Raw genomic sequence first — 18,551 nt, 5'->3', positions numbered from 1 at the left:
TGAGAATCCCTGCTGCAGGCCTGTGCTGGGAGCACTGTCAAAGGAATGTGTATATTACACAATATATGATATGATAACCTACCCACCTGGTTCCAACCTTAGTATCTTTTTGTTGCCAGCTTAAAACTTTACTCTCAGGCATTTGCTGGCATGTGATGTGCTGCTTTTACTGATCATTGGTTTTTATTCATTTGCATGTTCCGACCCAGAGACCTCCCCCATAAATAAACACACATTTGACTCAAATTTTAGTTTTGCTTTTTGGCAGAATTTAGGCCACAACTTTATTGATTACAGAAAGTGAGTGGTTGCATAGGCTCTGGTTCGACTAGCTCCCTGCCGTGCAGGTAGCTCTGACCCAGGGCACCAGCATAGGTCAGCCAAGGGTGAACCCCTTCATAAGAGGAAAGCCGGGAACAGGCTATCTCCACCACCTGAATGTCCCCCTGGACTCAGGCACGGGCACAACCCACTCTCAGGGTTTGACCAAACCACTGAGTCCCTGGGTTCCTTTAACGGAATACCCTTCACATAGGGATGGTGAGAGTATTCTCCCATCCCTATCACCTGAACCAGAGCCTATCCACAAGCTTACAAGTTGTGACAATTTGCTACACGGCAGGCAAAACCCAAAGGGCAACAGCCAATCCACCAAGTGGGAAAATTCCTGCTGTGCCCCTGTCCCAATGACAGACGACACACGACGGCATAGCAAGGTCAAGTGCACAAGCCCTAAAAGTAGGGAGAAGTGGGCGTGTGTTCTGAATGCATGCGCTGAAAGAGGAAGCTCTGGGTCACATGCATGGGCATAAATAGGTTCCTCGATCCCTTTGGACTCTGCTCCATTGGCCCAATTGAACCTAGCATTGAGGGACCTCCAATCAAGTGTTGTGGCTGACCAATCGTACCCACCCACAACACAGGAGGTCGGTTTCCAGGTCTCACCGCAATACGTCTTTAAGGGAGGACCCGATTTGTTAACTGTATATTTTGCCTACCTTGATCTTGTTATTTTTTGTTAATTTTTACATACTTTTACTCTTATAGGCATTCATTATTGCTTTGTTGCTTTGTACAATCTATATATTTTTATATTTCCGTAGGTTACCTTGTGTCATTTTTGTGAAAGGCGACCCAGGCTGCAATCCTAAATCCCTTACTCAAGAATAAGCCCCATTGCATTCAGTAGGACTTGCTTCCAAGTAGGTAGGGTTAGGCATGTGCTGTAAGATGTTTAATAAACAATAATAGATGATACGTTAAGTTACCAACACCTGAATCCATTTGTCAAGGCTCAGCAGAGAACCCATCAAAAAGCTGTTAACACAAACTGTGTGAGTTGTCGGGGGTTTCATAGCTCTGTGATGGCCATGGAATTCTTGCCTTTCCCCCCTTCTCAGTCACCAGGTATGCAGCTGAAAGTGCCTGAGCCATTCATATAACAAGACTCCTTTCGCACCAAGCGATTTGACACTCTGTTATGAAGAGGTAAGCACAAGAAGGAGACGGCTGGAAGCCATGTGCCACCTTTTTTCACACACAACTTCCCACCTCCGAATACAACAAAAGGTGGCAGACACAGAAGAACACCTGAGTACCATAATTTGCCGTCTTTGGTTATTCTTTTTTCAGAGCTGACAATATTTTGATCTGAGAAAAACTATTACTGCTAGTGACAAATTGTCAGGGCTTTGTCGGGGAACACCAGCTGACATCCATGGATCTGCCCCTCATGTTTTTTCCGCAGCCTGGAGTACCATATAGTAAAGGTAAAGGTAAAGGGACCCCTGACCATTAGGTCCAGTCGTGGCCGACTCTGGGGTTGCGGCGCTCATCTCACTTTATTGGCCGAGGGAGCTGGCGTACAGCTTCCGGGTCATGTGGCCAGCATGACTAAGCCGCTTCTGGCGAACCAAAGCAGCGCACGGAAATGCCGTTTACCTTCCCACCGGAGCAGTACCTATTTATCTACTTGCACTTTGACATGCTTTCGAACTGCTAGGTTGGCAGGAGCAGGGACCCAGCAACGGGAGCTCAGTCCGTCGTGGGGATTCAAACCGCTGACCTTCTGATTGGCAAGTCCTAGGCTCTGTGGTTTAACCCACAGTGCCACCCACGTACTTGAAACATATTCAGTTGTAGTACTTTGTGCCATGGGGTTTGGATGGCCAAATATGAGAATGAGGAGAAGCCAGATACTTGCTTGCCCGGAAGAATCCCAGTCACTGGAAACATTGGATTCCCTCCCTGTCTTCTTCCACTTTAATCAAATATCTGAAGCGCTGTCCCATGGAGGATGCAGCAAACTTGTTTTCTCCTGCTCTGGGAGGTAGGACTCAAACCAATGGCTTCAAGTTACAGGAAAGGAGATTCCATATGGGAAAACATTCTGATAGTAAGAGCTGTTCAACAGTGGAACAGTCTCCCTCGAGAGGTTGTGGACTCTCCTTCCTGAGAGGCTTTTAGGCTGAGGTTGGGTGGCCATCTGTCATGGATGCTTTACCCGAGATTCCTGCAATGCTAGGGGTTGGACTTGATGACCCTTGTCCCTTCCAATTCTAAGATTCTATGATTCTAAGTCCTCCAAATATAGGTAATTCATATTATGGATATTATGGATATTATGTGGGGCTACCTTTGAAGGTGACCCGGAAACTACAACTAATCCAGAATGCAGCAGCTAGACTGGTGACTGGGAGCGGCCGCCGAGACCATATAACACTGGTCTTGAAAGACCTACATTGGCTCCCAGTATGTTTCTGAGCACAATTCAAAGTGTTGGTGCTGACCTTTAAAGCCCTAAACGGCCTCAGTCCAGTATATCTGAAGGAGCGTCTCCTCCCCCATCGTTCTGCCCGGACACTGAGGTCCAGCTCCGAGGGCCTTCTGGCGGTTCCCTCAGTGCGAGAGGCCAAGTTACAGGGAACCAAGCAGAGAGCCTTCTCGGTAGTGGCACCCGCCCTGTGGAACACCCTCCCATCATATGTCAAAGCGATAAACATCTACCTGACATTCAGAAGACATTTTAGTTTTTAATATGTGACATTTTAGTGTATCTTTCATCTTTGTTGGAAGCCGCCCAGAGTGGCTGGGGAAACCCAGCCAGATGGGTGGGGTACAAATATTATTATTATTATAATTATCATCATCATTATTATTATTATTATCTCTCTGAAGATTTTGCAGCCTGTGGACTTACCAACCCTGAAGAGTTGATGTTTCTTTTTAATTTCTTTTCACTTTTAACTTCTTCTTCTTCTTTTTACTTTTTATTCTGTTATTGTTTGGTTTTATGTTTTATATTCTTTTTTGTTAATATTCTTTATTTATTAAAAATATGCATGTCTATACAAACATTATGTACTATGTCTTAACAGGTAGAAAAAAGAAAATTATATAAAATAGAAAATTTATGAAGAAAGAAAGAAAAATAAAGAAGTAACAAAGAAATAAAAAAAGACAAAGTTATTTACATAGTAAAAGTACTCATCGACATGATCCTTCAAATCCTTCTCACTATATTCAGTTACAGATAGGTAGCCGTGTTGGTCTGCCATAGTCAAAACAAAAAAAATTTCCTTCCAGTAGCACCTTAAAGACCAACTAAGTCAGTTCTTGGTATGAGCTTTCGTGTGCATGCACACTTCTTCAGATACTGGTATCTGAAGAAGTGTGCATGCACACGAAAGCTCATACCAAGAACTGACTTAGTTGGTCTTTAAGGTGCTACTGGAAGGAATTTTTTCTCACTATATTGTTTGATATAACATTCTTTTTTACACAGGTTAACATTCTTTTCTACACAGGTATGTTTTTATATTGTTCTAAACCGCAGTGATATATTTTTGTAAGACAGCTGTTTATAAATCTTTTATAAATAAATAAACGATTGATTGATTGATTGATTGATTGATAGACTTTAGAGACTGCGAAAGGACCCATGGCAAACTGACTCCACTCATTCCACGCAAATTCATATTCCCGGCGAGGTTTCCATTCATTCTCAGGAAGTAAATATTTGTTGTTTCCCTCAGAAGCGCATGTTGCAATGATCTCTGCAGAGAAACATCACTAAGCTTCAAATTGCTCTGCTCAAATTCCCAGCTGGCCGCTTAAAACGCAGATAAGACTTAATGGTTGAGATTTAAGCAATGGAAGATATTTTTAATGCTTTTGTACATAATGACATCTCAAGAGTCTTGCCTAATGCCTAGGGAGGAGCAGTTTCCTCCCACACCCCATTCATTCCTTTATTTATTTTTTCCCCCTTTGGTTTGTTCTGCCTTGTCTTCCATGCCTCCTGAGTCCTGCCTCAGCTAGAAGAACATCTAAATTGAGGCATGCTCAGTTTGCCACAAGGGTGGCGCTGTGGGTTAAACTACAGAGCCTAGGACTTGCCGATCAGAAGGTTGGTGGTTTGAATCCCTGCGACGGAGTGAGCTCCCGTTGCTCGGTCCCTGCTCCTGCCAACCTAGCAGTTCAAAAGCACGTCAAAGTGCAAGTAGATCAATAGGTACCGCTCCAGCGGGAAGGTAAACGGTGTTTCCGTGTGCTGCTCTGGTTCGCCAGAAGCGGCTTAGTCATGCTGGCCACATGACCCAGAAGCTGTACGCCGGCTCCCTCGGCCAATAAAGCGAGATAAGCACCGCAACCCCAGAGTCGGTCACGACTGGACCTAATGGTCAGGGGTCCCTTTATCTTTACCTTTACAGTTTGCCACAGGCTTTGCAGTTCACACATATCAACAGATTTCCCTCCCCTGCCATGGACACACACCTTTTGCTAGCAATGCACATGGGGGTCCTGGGCTCCTCAAATATTTTATTGTGGGGGAGGCACAGGGACCTCAGTCCCTAGGAGTTGGCTCCTATGCTTGATTGTTACTGTGGGAACACTTCAGGAAATAAACTGGTGAAAGAAAACCAGTATTGATGTGATCATAGGGGTGGTGATGATGTCTATTTCCACAAATATAACTCAAGGTGATGTACAAAATGTAACAAGCAAACAAATAAAAGCAGTTAAGAACAGCAAAAGAAAAAGAACACACAAGATTATTTTTTTTAAAAAATTAATAAATACAAAATGGATTTCCACAGGAGAGACCCAGGACAGGTTATTTGGACATAAATGTATTCGGCTGATTCTGGAAAATGAAGATACAGTGGTACCTCGGGTTACATATGCTTCAGGTTACAGACGCTTCAGGTTACAGACTCCGCTAACTCAGAAATAGTACCTCAGGTTAAGAACTTTGCTTCAGGATGAGAACAGAAATTGTGCGGTGGCGGTGCAGCAGCAGTGGGAGGCCCCATTAGCTAAAGTGGTGTCTCAGGTTAAGAACAGTTTCAGGTTAAGAGCAGACCTCCGGAAGGAATTAAGTGAGGAGATTTCACCCCTCCCATATCCAAGAATCTGCTGATGTTCTCTGCTGATTCTCCATAGAGGAGGGGGTGATTTCTGCTCTCTACTTATTTCACTGCAGCCTCATCAAAGAGAGAGAGAGAGAGAGAGAGAGAGAGGGAGAGGGAGGGAGAGACTGAGTGTTAGAGAGAGATCATGTGTATAGATAAGGTTGCTGCTAAGAGCAGCTGCAGACACTCAGTGCAGTTCAGCATTTTCATTTAGACCTCATTTAGCTCTGTATATAGTTGTGTATTATAGTTGTTGATGGATTGAAGAAGATATTCTACAGAGCTGCTGTCTGAGTTGTTTATGCTCTGCTATACTCTGCTGTACTATGCTGTGCGACGACTGTCTACTTGTTGGAGTGAATCTGGTGCTCACAACTCTAAGCTGTGAGTCCACAGCACTTAGACCTGTTCCTGTGCAGAAGGTGGTCTCTGGAAGTGCTACCCAGCTCGCCTGGCCCAGTCGGGGCTGAAGTGGATGAGTCCAGTCAGTGGCACTGGCTCAACGGTGATGCTGACATTAAGTAGGTACCACTGTAGTAGGTTCCTGTATCTCAGCAGGAATACTGTTCCACAAAACAGGGTCATTGAATGCTTTGCTCTGAGTGAAGTGGAATCCTAATAACTTTGGAAAGTTCAGGAGAAGCTCTCCTGTGGACCCCAGTGACCTACTGAGTTTATAAGGCAGTATTTCACGTACAGGGGTATATAGCTGTATAGGGGCTTACACATTAAAAACTTTCCATGGTTCTAGTTACAGGTAGGTAGTCGTGTTCGTCTGCCGTAGTTGAAACAAATTTAAAAAATTCCTTCCAGTAGCACCTTAGAGAACAACTAAGTTTGTTATTGGTATGAGCTTTCATGCGCTATCGGAAGAAGTGTGCATGCACACAAAAGCTCATACCAATAGCAAACTTTGTTGGTCTCTAAGGTGCTATTGGAAGGAATTTTTTTATTAAAAACTTTGACATTGGCCCAGTAGCAGATTGGCAGCCCATGCAAACCCAGTGAACAAGGTGTTATATGGTGGTTGTACTTTCCCCCCTCAAACAACCTACACTAGTGGCCAAAATTGTGGAAACCTTTCGGGAAAAGTGTATTTCTGAGGTTTGATGGCTCATAACACCTGATTGGCTCTCTAGACACTCATGCTCATTGGCTACATTCAAATGAAGGAAACCTACTGCATATCAACCTAAGCAAGTTATGCTTCCTTTTCCTGGTTATTTGGCTATAAATTTTGATAGACTAGAGATAATTGAATAAACTTTGTTGCGTTACATTCTTCATTAAATTATATTTCCATTGATATATAATTTTATGGTATTACTCCAAAAAATAGTGGTGTTATAAACCATCAAACCTCATAAATACACTTTTCCCTAAAGGTTTCCACTATTTTGGCCGCTAGTGTAGTTTCCATGTGTTCTGCACTAGCTGCATCCTCTGGAACAACCTCAAGGGTAGCTGCACATGGAGCACACAACATACCCTCAAACATTTCTCCGGTGAAAATAGGGACATCTTATTCCATAATAACAATAATATTTCTACCCCACCCATCTGACTGGGTTGCCCCAGCCACTCTGGGTGGCTTCCAACATATATAAAAACATAATTAAACATTAAACATTTTAAAACTCTCCTATACAGGGCTGCCTTCAGATGTCTTGAAAGGTTGTACAGTTACTTATCTCTTTGGCTCCAGGGTCACATAAGCCCACACTCTTCAACATTTCTCCCATGAAAATAGGGACAGCCTACCACAGCCTCCAATATTTCTCCAATGAAAATAGGGATGTCTAAAATAGGAAAAGCGGGACATTCCAGGATCAAATCAGAAACTAGAACGGCTTCTGTAAATCTGGGGCTGTCCCTGGAAAATAGGGACACTTGGAGTGTCTGGTCTCAGCTTTAATAGCTGGAGTCAGCCAGGGCCCTGTCAGGAGTTCAGCTTCCACTCGAGTAGGACCCTGGCATGTTCTCTCCATCTTGGTCGATCGTTCGGGAGCTTCAAAAGTTTTCTTCAGCCCGAACATCACAGCGACTGATGCCAACAGACACTGGCACACTTAGGGATCTGCAGAGTCTGTGCAACTTGCGTAACAGACCTCAGCAACTCAGCATTTTGGCTAACCTACTTTATTTACATATACACACACACGGAGCACTGCAACATGGCTCCCTCTCTAGCATCAGACAGCAAAAAGAGAAACAAACAAAGGACAATAAACCCACTTCATGGAACACAGTAACACAAACATCCTGTCTCTCTCACTTCCCACTTTGTGGAGTCTAAACATACACCATCATGGGTTAGAAAAAAATCTCATGACTGCAATCATGGAGCAGGAATTCTAACAGGCCCCACCCTCCCAAGACAGGTGGAAAAAGGTAAGCCAAGCAGGAAGGAGGTCTTCTAGGTCTCACAGCCAAGATGGCCTCTGGCCTCTTCAGCAGCCTCAGTCTTTGTAGCTGGAATCAGTCAGGGCCCCATCCATTCCCTGGAAAATAGGGACACTTGGAGGGTCTGACACAGCAGTAATCCAAACTTGAGGTTACCAATGCATAGATAGTTGAGGTCAAGCCAGGAATGGTCATAGTTGTCTTACCAGCAAAGGTGGCACTCCAAGCCACAAAGGACATCTGTAGCTGCAGCAGCACCCCTAAAACGCTCACCTGTTCCCTTGCGGAAGAGTCTTTCAGCCATGTCATTAGCCGTGCTCTTTTGCCATTTCACCTCCCTCAATTCTTTCCTGACACTTGAGCTATCCTGGGCATCTTCTCCAGGAATGTTTGACGCTTTATAAGGTGCCAGGAAAAAAATGAACCCTTTTATTTCCTGCGGTTTTGTAACCCTGACCCAGCAGCTGTTCTCTAACAGATGACAATGTAAATTTAGCAAGCTTCCTTATAAATAAATATCTCTGGAGTGTTTCTACCGGATTTAATTGTATGCATCCTACTTCTGTCCACAAAATTAAAACATTAATAACAGTCACTGATTGTTTAGCCACATGAACTCTGTGGCGTGTGTGCGTGCGTTTTAAATTAGGCTGTTCATTAAGCCAAGTTATCTGCATATTCAGCTACAGACTTGCTGCTCTATGAAACAGACTTTTGATTCATGTGTTATATAGTGATGTGCTCACCCTAGTATGCCTAAGACTTGTGTGTCAGCACTTCAATTATAAAGCCAGCTTTTATTGGCTTATAGCTCAGCTGTAAAATCTTGCTATCAGCTCCAGATATGACAGGCAATGTCTCTGTTTTCTAATTCATTATTTCCTGCCAAAATCCAAAGATTAAGCCCTAATTCGATGGGCCCACTTTCCACCAATTAGGGCCACTTCACGACATTGCTCTCACTTCAAGTGTGCACACAAATGTCACATGCCATGTGTGCATTGGAACACACATATTGGTGAAAATAATGCACAAAAGCAGACCATAATAGGGGAAATTGCTTGAAAAAGGTATTCCTTCCAACTCTACAATTCTATGATTCTATTTGACAGTGGAACAGTCTCCCTTGGGGGGTTGAGGACTCTCTTTCCTTGGAGGTTTTTAAGCAGAGGTTGGATGGCCGTCTGTCAGGGATGCTTTAGCTGAGATTCTTGCATTGCAGAGGGTTGGACTAGATGACCCCTGGGGTCCCTTCCAGCTCAGCGTGGTGTAGTGGTTAAATACACCAGAGCCAGCATGGTGTAGTGGTTAAGAGTGGTGGACTCATAATCTGGTGAACCGGGTTCGCTTCCCCGCTCCTCCACATGCAGCTGCTGGGTGACCTTGGGCTAGTCACACTTCTTTGAAGTCTCTCAGCCTCACTCACCTCACAGAGTGTTTGTTGTGGGGGAGGAAGGGAAAGGAGATTGTGAGCTGCTTTGAGACTCCTTAGGGTAGTGATAAAGTGGGATATCAAATCCAAACTCCTCCTCTTAATATTTTATGATTCTGTGTTACTCAAGGTAAAGGTAATGGTAAAGGTACCCCTGCCCGTACAACCCAGTCGTGTCCGACTCTAGGGTTGTACGCCCATCTCATTTAAGAGGCCGGGGGCCAGTGCTGTCCGGAGACACTTCTGGGTCACGTGGCCAGCGTGTCAAAGCTGCTCTGGGGAGCCGGCACCAGCGCAGCACACGGAAACGCCGTTTACCTTCCTGCTATAAAGCGGTACCTATTTATCTACTTGCACTTAGGGGTGCTTTCAAACTGCTAGGTGGGCAGGAGCTGGGACCGAACGACAGCTCACCCCGCCGCAGGGATTCGAACCGCCAACCATGCGATTGGCAAGCCCTAGGCACTGAGGTTTTACCCACAGCGCCACCTGTGTCCCCTGTGTTACTCAAAACTGCATACAAAAATGTTACTAGAGGAAATTCATACTAAAATGCTGGATTTCCATGGGAATTTTTTTTTTTAAAAAGATCACAAATCGCTGTGGAAATGTGGAGAACATTACTTAGGATTTGAAATATAAGAAACTTAGAGAACTGAACTTGAAAGATTCACCCAAGAACTAACACTGTTCTGGTGCCTTGCCATCAAATGGCAAAATTGAGGAAATTATTTAGACATCTTTCAACAAAGTTGCCTTCCTTTTATTGAGTGGTAAGAAAAAGAAAAATCTCACACTTCTAAAATGTATCTTAAACGCATATTCTGTATTTTTTCAGCTCAGTTTGCCTTTGATTGCATCACCAATTTGTTCTTTAGATGCAGCTGTGATTATACAATGCAGGGCAGCTGTCTTAAATCCCATCTGTCCCCCCCAAAATGTCATTCCATTCCTCAAAAACTCATAATTTTGACTGATTGCCACTTGCTGCAGAGCTTGGGCACGGTTTTTCTTTTAAAAATCATTTGATCAGTTAGCATTAAATCTAAATGTAACATCACATTAATTTCTTTACCTCCCCACCCCTCCCGGTTCTCGATATTCTCCACACACATTTATCATTAATTGTGTGATGGTGGTAGCTGTTCCTAGAACCACACATTTTGGGATGATGACATCCTTTCTTTTACAGACAACCATCATGCAAGCGATGGAGCGCTGTTTGCAAGTGGCTGATACAACAAGCTATTTCAGACATCTCCAGAGCTTTCCACACCTTGCTGCAATGGCGTCAGCCAAAGGCCTTTTGCCGTCTGAGGCAAAGGACAAGATGGTGCCCGTGTGCTGATCTGATGCCTGCACAAATAGTGGCTGAAACTCAATTCCACACTGGTGAGAGCAGTAAGGAGACCCCATTCCCACCCCCCAACAGAACTACAATTCACAGAATTCCCTGGGTAGAAGGATTTATTGTTAAAGCGTGTTCTCTTTCATAGAGAGCACGTGTTGCGGTGGGGTCTGACAGGCCACCCCTCTGTTGCTGGGCGGGTTAGTATGGATGACCATCTGCAGTGATTGGGCAGTTGGGTTACTGGGCAAATTTTGGTGTTGCCATTTAGGGGGACGGACCAAAGGTTATAAAATCAAGTCACGCAGCGCTGACTGGGCTCTTTTGCTGCATGCATCAGATCACCCGCCCACCCTCCCTAATCTAGGGCTATTGCGTTGACCTTGCTATGCCTGTCATGGGGTCATCTGCTTTGGGGGCAGGGGTCTGGTAGGAATTTTGTCCATTTGGCTGATTGGCTGGTGCCATTTGGTTTTTGCCTACTGCGTAGCAAATCGTCACAACTTGTAAGATTGTGGTTAGGCATTGGTTAAAAAAATGGTTGGTGGAGGGGTAAGGATTGGGGGTGCCTGCCCCTCCAATGGTGCTGCGGAAAGGGAATTCCATTAAAGGAATCCAGGGGCTTGCCATTCTTTTGTCCTGAATGTGGCTTAGGGCCACGCAAGCCCCAGGGAGCATGCGGGGGGGGGGGGTTGAGGGTCTGGTGCCGGGTTCCATGCTCTCCCCAATATTGTTTTCCCTTATTGGCTTTCGCTGGAATCCAGAAGTCAGTTCTGTCCCTGGGCGTGGGGACAGATAGTCATAACCAATGCCTAAGCAACTACTCACATTTATGTATTTTAATAAAGTTATGCCCAAAATTATGCCAAAAACCTTAACCAAAAATTATGTGTGAATTGTGAATTATTTAGGGGTGGCTTGGGGGCAGTGGCGTAGCGTGGGGGGTGCAGGGGGGCCGGCCGCACCGGGCGCAACATCTGGGGGTTAGGGGCCGCAAATCCATGGGTTAGGGGGCGCAAATCCACGGGTTAGGGGGCGCAAATTACTTGCCTTGCCCCGGGTGCTGACAACCCACGCTACGCCACTGCTTGGGGGACCTCGACACGCAAACTGCTCTGGAAATGGTAGGTCTGTGTGGGTAACAGGGGTCTCCTAGAAATGCTAATCACCCTTAATAGGCTACATTTCCCAGGATTCTTTGGGGCAATCTGCGACTTTTAAAAATGGTCTCTAATATAGGGGGCTGTTAAGGCCTTAGATCTATCAAAAAAACCAACAACAACAAACCCTGTGAACACAGCCTTTGTCCAATGTGTTCATATTTACCGAGCCTGTCATGGTTTTCATACACCTCTGTCATATTCATGATGTCTTTCTATTTAAATATGTTTTTGCTGGTAGCCTTGCCAGCCATCCTAGCTGTCACCCTCCTTTTCACCTCTCGTCTTTCCTCAGGTCACGCTGACTTTTGGTTTCATGATGTGTCAAAAGAGCTATTTGCACATGCTGGGCTAGCTGTCAGTCACCCCCATGAAGCTGTGAACTATGTAAAGAATGTTATTGTGCACTAAGCAGCCTGGCAGGGCATGGGCCAGCTTTTCCATTAAAGAGAAATAAAGGTAGATGCTTAGTAAGAATGGAAATTTTATATATATATTCCCATTGGTCTTGTTAAAAAAATAAATTGTGACATCTTTTCCACTGTTGGCTTCAGAACGCCACTATGCAATACAGGTCCCTCTAGGATTCCTCTTGCAAATATATTCTTATGCCTGTGGATGGCAATTCCACCCTTTTAAGCTTTGGCAGAATTCCATCCCAGGTACATATATAGGAAATATCTACCTTTAGTCCAGCTTACACATGGTTATGCTTTAATAACCAGCTGCACAAATATAAGATGGGCTTGCCAGTGGTACATGTGAAAAGGTTTTAGGGGTTTTGGTGGACCACAAGCTTAACACAAGTAAACAGTGTGATGTGGCAGCAAAAAAAAGCTAATGCTATTCTAGCTGCATCAACAGAAGTGTAATGTCCAGATCAAGGGAAGTCAAAGTACAGTGGTACCTCGGGTTAAGAACTTAATTTGTTCTGGAGGTCCGTTCTTAACCTGAAACTGTTCTTAACCTGAGGTACCACTTTAGCTAATGGGACCTCCCGCCGCCACCACACCGCATGATTTCTGTTCTCATCCTGAAGCAAAGTTCTCAACCCAAGGTACTATTTCTGGATCAGTAACCTGAAGCGTCTGTAACCTGAGGTACCACTGTACTGCTCTATTCTGCCTTGGTCAGACCACATCTGGAGTACTGTGTCCTGTTCTGGGTCCCACAATCTAAGCAGGATATTGACAAGCTAGAACATGTGCAGAGGAAGGCAACGAAGATGATCAAGAATCTGGAAGCCAAGCCTTGTGAGGAACGGTTGAGGGAGCTGAGTATGCTTAGCCTGGAAAAGAGGAGACTGAGAGGAAATACGATAGCCATCTGCAAATATCTCAAGGGCTGACACATGGAAGAGGGAACAAGCTTGGTTTCTCCTGCTCTGGAGGGCAGGACCTGAACCACTGGATTCAAGTTTCAAGAAAGGAGGTTCCAACTAAACATCAGGAAGAACTTTCTGACAGTAAGAGTGCTTTGACAGTGGAACGGACTCCATCGGAAGGTTATGGACTCTCCTTCCTTGGAGGTTTTTTAAGCAGAGGTTGGATGGCCATCTGTCATGGATGCTTTGGCTAAGATTTCTGCATTGCAGGGGGTTAGACTAGATGACTCTTGGGGTCCCTTCCAACTCTACAATTCTATCATTCAAGGCTTGTCACCATCTTCATCATTACTATTAGCATTTATATCCCACCTTTCTCCTCAAAGAGCTGAAGGTGGCATACAGTACATCGTTCTCCCCCTCATTATTATTATTTTTAAATAATAATTTTCATTCGTTTTCAATTACACTCCAACAATAGCCTCATCATAACAGTGCCAAAGTAAAATACATGGGGTATAAATAGTAAAATTATCATTATGGAATGGGACTTCCCTATTTTCAACGGAGAAATGTTGGAGGGCATATAAGATCAGAGACAAAAACTGTGGTATGAAAAGTTACCTAAATCAGAGCTGTTCTTGGAAGCAAAAAGGAAGGAAGCAAGGAAGGAAGGAAGGAAGGAAGGAAGGAAGGAAGGAAGGAAGGAAGGAAATTAATTGAAAAAGACTAGCAAAAATATATTTATAAGGGAGTGAGGCATTCTGCACATTCAGATTTGGTATTCAAACATGTGCTTCTGAGATCATGGATGTTGCCTTTGCTGACATCCCTGAATATCAATCTGTGTTGCTGAGGGGAATGCGAATGATGTCCAGTATAGCATAAGAACAGGTCCTAGAACAGCTTCTTCCGTCAGATGCTCAGATTTGGCACCAGCCCAAGACCACAGTTCTGCTAACACAGCCGGAACATTAATATTCACACCATGTTCAATGCCTCTCAGCTAGAATGTGGTTTTTTTTGTTTTTGAGTCTCTAGAATGCCAGAGAATGAAGGAGGCCTGGGAGGCTTCCAAGACGGTGCTATTTCCTCTCCTGAAATAAGTGGAATCTCTCTTACTCGCTCGTGGATTAATGGTGACCTCTGCAGATGACTGTGTAATGACGGGAAATGCCCACCGAGAAAGGTACGCCTGCAGGAATAATTAGAGGCAGCATCGCTGCGGAAGGACTTATGCAAGTATCTGCAATTATCAGGGGCTATATTGGGAGAGATACTGTTTGTGCACACTTTTCGTGTTACATCTATTCAATTCTGCACCTAAAAAAAGGGGGGGGGGGCATGATAAAATATGAATAACTGGCATTTGAATCCGGGCAGACTTTGACTCTACACCGGCAATGCATAACGAGAGGCAAAAGGTCAGTTGGGGGTCTTCCTTATCCCATCTCTAAAGCTATGTGCAATCGATGGGTGGGGTGGTAGACACAAATTGGTTCACACATACAGATGCCTCGCTTGATTTTTCAGTGTGCTGACCTCAGTAAATTGATGATTTAAAGCCCTAAACAGCCTCGGTCCTGTATACCTGAAGGAGCGTCTCCACCCCCCATCGTTTAGCCCGGACACTGAGATCCAGCGCCGAGGGCCTTCTGGCGGTTCCCTTATTGCGAGAAGTGAGGTTACAGGCAGAGGGCCTTCTCAGTAGTGGCGCCTGCCCTGTGGAACACCCTCCCTTCAGATGTGAAGGAAATAAGCAGCTATCTTCTCTTTAAAAGGCATCTGAAGGCAGCCCTGTTTAGGGAAGTTTTTAATATTTAATGCTGTATTGTTTTTAACACATGATTGGAAGCCGCCCAGAGTGGCTGGGGAAAATCAGCCAGATGGGCGGGGTATAAATAAAAAATTATTATTATTATTATTATTATTATTATTATTATTATTATTATTATTATTATTACAATGAACACACATCAGAGGAAGTCAGGCTGTGCCCATGCCTATGTTCCCATATTAGGACTTCTGCCAGTATAGCCATGTGCATGGGATATTTATATGTTAAGGACATGGGAGGTGCTGTGGTCTAAACCACTGAGCCTCTTGGGCTTGCTGATTGGTAGGTCAGCGGTTTGAATCCCTGTGACAGGGTGAACTCTGTCCCAGTTCTGGCCAACCTAGTAGTTTGAAAGCATGCCAATGCAAGTAGATAAATAGGGACCGCTGTTGCAGAAAGGTAAACGGCATTTCTGTGCGCTCTAGCACTCCATGTGCCAGTAGCGGTTTAGTCCTGCTGGCCACATGATCCAGAAAACTGTCTGTGAACAAACGCTGGTTCCCTTGGCCTGAAAGTGAGATGAGCGCCACAACCCCATAATCGCCTTTGACTGGACTTAACCGTCCAGGGGTCCTTTACCTTTCATGGTATATTTTCATCTTCCAAAGCAACTACTCTCTTCCGAACTTAAAAATGTAAAGTGCAATGCTGGTGTCAACAAAAGAGGTTCAAAGACTCTCTCAAGTCAAATCTTTAAAAATGTAGTATAAACACTGACAACTGGGAAACACTGGCCTGCGAGCGCTCCAGTTGGAGAACTGCCTTTACCTAAGGGGCCATGGGCTTTGAAGATGCTCAAATTCAGGAGGAAAGGGAGAAAAGTGCTAAGAGGAAGGCATGCTTGGCAAACCCTCACCATGATCAACTCCCACCCAGAAACCAGTGTCCCCACTGTGGAAGGATGTGTGGATCCAGAATTGGCCTCCACAGTCACTCACGGACTCACTGTTAAAACCGTGTTTATGGAAGACAATCTTACTCGGCTATGAGTGATTGCCAAAGAAGAAGGTGATATTTTCATGAATCTTGACCCTCTCTCCTCCCGAGTAAATTCCTGAAGAGGAACTGTCGGAAAATCAAGTGATGGGCATGCATTGAACCAGCTCCTCATTTTCTTCCTAAGTCCTAATGACTCTGAGATGATACCTTTTGTTAAAAAAATATCAGTTCAGTTCATTATGTACATGTTAAGATTTGCAGCTCACTCCAGCCTTAATGTTCAAAACGGGTAATATATCACACATGCTCCTTATCTGATTCCTCTTCAGAGATCTCTGGTAACTTATGCCACAATTACTCATGTTTTTTACTGATGAGAAAAGGCTGGTAAAGAGTAGCTGTAAGTAGGGTGGGTTTTGTTTTGTTTTTTAAATTTGGGGGAATTTCTTTGAAACTTTCATGAAGAAAGCACTATTGTAGTGACAGGGGCAGTTTTTTCCCTTTTACTTATGTCTTACTGTCACCAACCATGCTTGTGCAGGGGCATGGTGTGTTTGAAGCCCAACATTTTCCCCAGATTACCCTGACTGTAATATTGTTTTCTGGCATTATGCGGCATGGCCAGCCCTACCATTAGGCAAAGGGAAACAACTGCCTCAGGTTGCAGAAGCTCCTAGCTATTGGAAGATAGATCTGTGTATCCCCGTGGCCCCTCGTAAACTAACTTCAGGTAGAGTTGAGCATGCCTTTCCATTGCCAGTGTTGATGTCATATCCAACTACAAGTCAGTGTCAGCACATGGAATGGGAAGGAGCTCCATCTTGTCCTTTGCCTTGGGCCGCAATCTGTCTCACACTGTTTCCTTTCAGGGGCATGGTGGACACTGGAGAGAGGTTCCACTGCTACCTCCTGCAACAGTGGTGCTAAAAATACATTTAAAGGAACACCACTGCCGCCATAATGGCAAGCCTCCCATGAACCTTTTACATCCTTTCTCTCCTTCCCCTCAAATTGCCCCTGGTTTCACAGGCCCCAAATTTCATGCACACACACAAAAATCTCCATAGGACGGCAATGGGACAGAGTCTGAGATACTCTTACAACAGAAAAAAGTAAATCACGTTATTCCTGAGCAGAGGAAGCCTGCCAGTTTATTTTGAGAGCCAAGCCCTTTTTACATGTGAACCACCCTGAGACCTCTGGGTATAGGGCATGGGTAGGCAAACTAAGGCCCGGGGGCCGGATCCAGCCCAATCGCCTTCTCAATCCAGCCTGCGGATGGTTCAGGAATCAGCATGTTTTTACATGAGTAGAATGTGTCCTTTTATTTAAAATGCATCTCTGGGTTATTTGCAGGGCATAGCAATTCATTCATTATTTTTTTCAAAATATAGTCCAGCCCCCCACAAGGTCTGAGGGACAGAGGACCAGCCCCTTGCTGAAAAAGTTTGCTGACCCCTGGTATAGGGCATTTTATAACTTTTAATTTTAATAATAATAATAATGTGTGACGCATTCGTATAATGAACACATTGAGGGAGCGGGCTGTACACCCCCTGCAAAGCTTCACAATGTATAGGCAATGCTGCCTGTTAAGTATATGCAACTTAACACACAGAGGACTGTTCTCTATGTGTTCTGGAACCCTGGAAAATTAGAGTTCTGGAATACACAGAGAAACATCCTCTGCAGCAGAATAATGAGTGCATAGACAAGAGTCTGCCATTGTAATGGTGGCTCCCTAAGTGTGTGGATAACGTATGAAAAGGCCTGGGGCAGGGTTTTGCAACTTCTATAAGTCCGAAAGCCATATTCCCTTCTGGATGTGAGGCAGCACCAGTGAGGGGCGTACCTGGAGGATAAAAGGTGTGGCTTAGGGAGCGTTTTGATGGGCTGATAGAGATGAGGGTTACCCATTGCTACAATTTGCCAAGAAGCAAGACAATTCTCTGCAGCCTTCATTAACATTCAGATCTGTGCAGACCAATTAGAGGGTTATGATCTAAACATTGATTATTCCCTCCTTTCTTTTTCTCACCAGCAATCCCAACAATGGATATATGTCACCGGATGAACTCCACCTAATGATATGATTTGTCATATAATGATCTGTGATTGATGTTATAGGGATATCCTGCCCGCCACCTCGAATAAATAAATCTGACATTAGGCTCCTGGCATAAGTCATGGATTTGCTTTCTTGTTCATTTATTTTAAGAAATATTGAGTTGATATATATATATAGAGAGAGAGAGAGAGAGAGAGAGAAATTAACCAAAATGAATACTCTTAAAGTATGCAGATTTGAAAATTAATTTTGGATATATATAAAAGATGGAGATGGAATACCTCTCAACTGTCCTGATTAAATTGGGACATCCCATTTTTTTTTGGGGGGGGGTGCTCTCGCATGGGAGCATGGTGCCCAAAACACGAGAGATCACAGCACCCAAAAAGGCGCAATGGATCTTGTACCTCCTAAATGTTGTCAGAAGGTTCTTGAGGCAACAAGTGTCAAAATTCATTGAAGATGCATATTCTGAGAGAAAATACCTTTAGAAATCTGCACTTTTTAGAGAAGATACGATACAGTGGTACCTTAGTTCTCAAACTTAATCCATTCCGGAAGTCTGTGCCAAAACCAAAGCGTTCCAAAGCTAAGGCACTCTCCCATAGAAAGCAATGCAAAATGGA

General features: G+C 44.3%; 1 long non-coding RNA gene across 1 annotated transcript; it reads left to right on the top strand.

Annotated features, from left to right (window-relative positions):
* The first annotated feature begins 17,511 nt into the window (after positions 1-17,511).
* Positions 17,512-18,040, top strand: LOC310842293. The gene is made up of 2 exons (XR_014563062.1): positions 17,512-17,615; positions 17,899-18,040. It is a non-coding gene; the product is annotated as an uncharacterized lncRNA (long non-coding RNA).
* The last annotated feature ends 511 nt before the right edge of the window (positions 18,041-18,551 follow it).

This window comes from Podarcis gaigeae, assembly GCF_964106915.1.
Source record: "Podarcis gaigeae genome assembly, chromosome: 3".
Taxonomy (NCBI): domain Eukaryota; kingdom Metazoa; phylum Chordata; class Lepidosauria; order Squamata; family Lacertidae; genus Podarcis; species Podarcis gaigeae.
The sequence above is the reverse complement of the archived record's forward strand: the minus strand, read 5'-3'. Positions and strand labels throughout refer to the sequence as shown.